General features: G+C 32.9%; 1 long non-coding RNA gene and 1 pseudogene across 1 annotated transcript in view; one reads left to right on the plus strand and one right to left on the minus strand.

The window, feature by feature from the left end:
- The window catches only part of LOC123501967, a 13592-nt pseudogene extending 12122 nt beyond the window's left edge, over window positions 1-1470 (minus strand).
- The window catches only part of LOC123501969, a 20428-nt gene that overhangs the window by 9392 nt on the left and 6036 nt on the right, over window positions 1-5000 (plus strand). The gene's annotated exons all lie outside the window — the stretch shown is intronic.

Here is a 5000-nt window from a genome sequence, read left to right on the forward strand (position 1 = left end):
CTCTCTCTCTCTCTCTCTCAGCTCTATTCGGTACTACAATCTTTTCACAATATAGATTGCAGCCTCTCTCCTCCTCGGCACGGTTTCACTTTTAGGCCATCAATGCAGCCTCCTCCTCCTCCTCCTCCTCCTCCTCCTCCTCCTCCTCCTCCTCCTCCTCCTCCTCTACGCCAGCACAAATCGACCATATGGTATGTGATGGTTTCCTCCTCCTCCTCCTCCTCCTCCTCCTCCTCGTGCGTGTTGGTGAAAGCACGTACTCGAGAGAGAGAGAGAGAGAGAGAGAGAGAGAGAGAGAGAGAGAGGTGGGAGGTACCATTGTGTGAAAGAAACTGGGAAAATGTTACACTCTCAATTACAGGAGATAAATAGTGGGCTCTCTCTCTCTCTCTCTCTCTCTCTCTCTCTCTCTCTCTCTCTCTCTCTCTCTCTCTCTCTCTCAGGAACTCACTTTCTCCCTCATTTAAAAGCCGTCCTCCTCCTCCTCCTCCTCCCCTTTCCTTCCTTCCTCCTCCTCCTCCTCCTCCTCCTCCTCCTCCTCCTCCTCCTCCTCCACTAGAGATAGAATATAAAGTATGGAAAGTTACGTCCTAATGTTAGACAACGAGAGAGAGAGAGAGAGAGAGAGAGAGAGAGAGAGAGAGAGAGAGAGAGAGAGAGAGAGAGAGAGAGAGAGAGAGAGAGAGAGAGAGAGAGAGAGAGAGAGAGAGAGAGAGAGAGAGATTTTAGGGCTTGTTAATGTGTTTTCATGCATAAAAACTGTTTCATCTCTAATTACACACACACACACACACACACACACACACACACACACACACACACACACACTTTCTTTCTGTGCATGTTCCTTTTGTTTGTTTCTTTTATACATTTACTTGTTAATCTGTTTATTTATCTGTTTGTGTCTGTGTGTCTGTGTGTCTGTGTGTCTATCTTTCTATCTTTATCTCTATTTTTTTTTTCTATTTCTCTGTTTGTCTGTTCGTCTGGTTGTCTGTGTATTTATCTATCTTTATCTATCTATTCTTATATTTGTGTGTTTGATATTCTCTCTCTCTCTCTCTCTCTCTCTCTCTCTCTCTCTCTCTCTCTCTCTCTCTCTCTCTCTCTCTCTCATAATGACAATAATAATAATAATGACAGTATCACCATCACCACCACCACCACCACCACCACCACTCCTTGCCCTTCCTTTTCGTTCCCTTGTGCTCACCTCCTTGCTGTCTGGAGGGGCCACACAGCACCAGCAGGGCCAAGACGAGGCACTGCTGGCTGGCGCTGACCCTCATGGTGCCAAGCTGAGGTCAGGTCACGAGGTCAGGTCAGTTCTTGGTCACCTTGGTCACGTGTCATTGTATGTTTTTTTGTTTTGTTTTGTTTTGTTTTCTTATTTTTTTCTTATTTTTGGCATTTCTTTCATTTTTCTATTTTATTCTATTTTGTTTTGTTGGTTTTGTTTGTTATTTTCATGTTTTTGTTTTGTTTTTTTCTTGTTTGGTTTGTGTGTCAGTGTTTCTTTTCTTTGTTCTTGTTGTTTTAGTTCTTTCTTTCTTTCTTCTTTCTTTTTTTCTATTATTTTTTTTTTCTTAGTCTCACATATTGTCAAGTTTAAAGTTTTTCAGTTCTTGTTAATATATTTTTTGTTAACTTTCCATCAATACTTCATCCTTTCCGTAAGCTGTAGTACTTTCCTGTAATCTATTTCTTTTCTTTTCTTTTCTTTTCTTTTATTTTCATACAATATAAAACAAAAAAAATAATCTTGTCGCAAACTTTTTTTTTTCGTTGTTTTTTATCAGTATTTTGAAAGTTCAGAGTTATTTTTATCTTTTTATTTCCTTATAAGTTAATTTTCACTATTCACCTTCAATAAATACTACACTTTTTCATACTAACTTCATTTTTCATCTGAACATTTTTTTTCCTTATTGGTGTTATTATTTTCCTATTTTGTCTTTTTTTTTTTAACAAGTTCATTTTTTACTATTAACCTTCAATATATACTATACTTTCATTTCACACTAACTTCATTTTTCATCTGAACTTTTTTTCTTATTAGTGTTATTGTTATTTTCCTTTTTTTTTTCTCTTTTTTTAATTTGCTTAGAAGTTCATTTTAGTAACTACGTTCAATATATTTTTTTTTCATTTCACACTAATTCCAGTTTTTTTTTTTTTAATCAGAACTCATTTTTTTCTTTTTATTCTTAGTTTATCATTGTTATTATTATAATTTTTCCTTATAAGTTCATTTTACAAGTTATATTCACGCTTTCATTTCACTCTTTCGTCATTTTTTCATCAGAACTAATTTTTTTTTCTTTCCTTATTGGTTTTTCATTATTTTCCTCTGTTTTTTTTTTTTTTTTTGTAGTTACGTGCAATAATAAACGTTATTTTTTTGTCACTTCATACGTTTCTAATTTCGTGCATGAATTTTGATCACCTTTGACCTTCCTTTTGTTATTCTTATTGTTACTTTCCATCATTTCTTTCCTTTTCTTATTGCATTATTGTTTATCATAGTTGCTTCAAATAATACAACTTAATTTTTCGTCACTTCATCCATTTTTTTTTTTTTTTTAAGTTCGTGCATGAATCTTGATAAACATTCACTAACATTCACTTTCCTTCACATTCCTTCACTCATTCACTCATCTTCGTGTAGAGTTTCAAGATGCACCAATCACAGAGTAGCGCTTCACGTGTCTTGCCTCTGATTGGCCACTCACTCAGGCACTTATGACATTCACAACTCACGTAACACAACAGAATCTTCTCCTTTTTTATCACTTTCTTGTTATTTTGTCTTATATTTCCACTTATTTCCTCAACATACTTTTTTTTTCTATATTTGTTTCGTGTTTCTCTTACATTTTATTTCATGTTTGTGAGATTAATCGGTTTACATTCACTAATTCACTTTCTTTTCTTTTTTTTTTGTCTTTTTTTTGTCTTTTTTTTTCTCTATCTACGTTATCATTTATTTTTTCTATATGTACTTTTCGCCTTTTAATTCTTTCTCTCCTTCAATTTTCGTTTCCCTGTTGTTGTTTTGTCTTTTTTTAATATATCTACTTAATGATTTACTTTATTTTCTTTGTACTTTTCGCCTTTCAGTTCCTTCTCTCTTCTTCAATTATCGTTTCTCCTTTTTTTTTCATTCGTGCACCTTTCTTTCAGTCAGTTTTCATTAATGTTTGCATGATTTATTTATTGCAAACTCACACACTCACGTTTTTTTTTTCATTCATATTTCTTCTCGTGTGTCAATTATTCGTCTCTTCTTCCATTCCTCCTCTTCCTATCTTTCTTTTCTTTTTTCTATTTCTTTTTTATTAATGTTTGTATGATTTATTTGTTCATTCACTCTCTCTCTCTCTCTCTCTCTTGTTTACACATCTCATATTTCAGCTAATCTTCTCTTCTTCAATGCCTCTTCACATCTCTCTCTCTCTCTCTCTCATTACCTTCCGTTTGTTTATTTTTTTCTTGTTTTCTTTCAATATTTCTCTAATTTCTTTGCTCAGTCTCTCTTGTCATATATAAATTCATCTTTTCTTCAATTCCTCACCTCATCTTTTTCTTTTTCTTTATTTCTTTCTCTTTTTTCTTCATTAACTTTTTTTTTTTTTCAATATTTCACTAAATTCTTTGTTCAGTCTCTCTCTCGTCATATTCCATTTCATCTCCTTTTCTTCAATTCCTCATCTTATCTCTTTTTCTTCTTTCTCTCTTTTCCTTCACTTTACTTATTTTTCTATTTCATTTCAATATCTCACTAACATCTTCGCTCACTCTCATTTGCCACATTTCATTTCATCTTTTCCTCAATTCCTCATTTTCCTTCATATATATTTCTCGTTTATATTCTTTTCCTTCCTCTCGTTCATCTATCTTTTTTTTATCTTTTTTTTTTTGCGTTACTAGTGTTTCTATGATTCATTACTTACTCTTATCTATATTTCTCCTTTTACAAATTGTCTCTCTCTCGCTGTCTTTCTCTCTCTCTCTCTCTCTCTCTCTCTCTCTCTCTCTCTCTTGTTTCAGTTTCTTGTAATGGATATAAATGTTCTCAGATATTATTATTATTATTATTATTATTATTATTATTATTATTATTTGGTTTAATGGCACAAAACAAGAGTTATTTTCAAGCTTCACGTTTCTGGTATAATTTCTGTCTCGTTTGTCATGTTCAGCAAACTGTATTGAATGTTTGTGGTGTTTTCTTGCTTCTTCTTCTTCTTCTTCTTCTTCTTCTTCTTTTCTTGTGCTCTCTTTGTTTCTCTCTCGTTTGTTTCGTTGTTATATTGTTCTTCTCACGTTCCAATAATGTTCACTAGGTAATTTTTTTTTTTTCGTTCTTTTTCTTTCTCTCCTTATTTTTCTTTTCTTTTTTTGATATTGTGTTCTCTTGTTTTCTTTTCGTTTCTTTTGTTTTGTTTTGTTTTTTCACTTTTCAATAATGTTCAAGACTTTTTTTTATCCTTTCCTTTCTATCACTTATTTTTATTTCCCTTTTTTCTATTCCCTTCAGTTGTCAAGTTGTTGTTGTTTTTTTCTCCTTTCCTTTTCCCTATTTTTTTTTCTCCTGTTTTTTTTTTCACTTCAATAATATTCATTAATCTTTTCTTTTCTCTCTTCTTCCTTTCCTTTTTTCTGTTTCTTTAAATTATCGCAAGTTTTTTTTCTTTTTCATCAATATTTTTTCCACTTAATTTAACTTCTTCAGTCACTTCACATTATTTCCTTCTTCTACTCTTACAATCCATTATCTTTCTTTCTCTCTCTCTTATTTCACTTTCGTTCTTGTTCTATTCTCTTATCACTGTCTTTACTAATTGTTCCTCTTCCTCGTCTTCATTCTTCTCCTTCTTCTTCTTCTTCTTCCTCTTCTTCTAACGAATTAATATCTTTTGCCGAATCTTGTAAACTTGCGTGCGTGTGTGTCAATGTTGGTCTTTTTTTGAGTGCGCAAGTAAGTTTTTGTTTCTGCA

The sequence above is a fragment of the Portunus trituberculatus genome, chromosome 10, assembly GCF_017591435.1.
Source record: "Portunus trituberculatus isolate SZX2019 chromosome 10, ASM1759143v1, whole genome shotgun sequence".
Lineage (NCBI taxonomy): Eukaryota > Metazoa > Arthropoda > Malacostraca > Decapoda > Portunidae > Portunus > Portunus trituberculatus.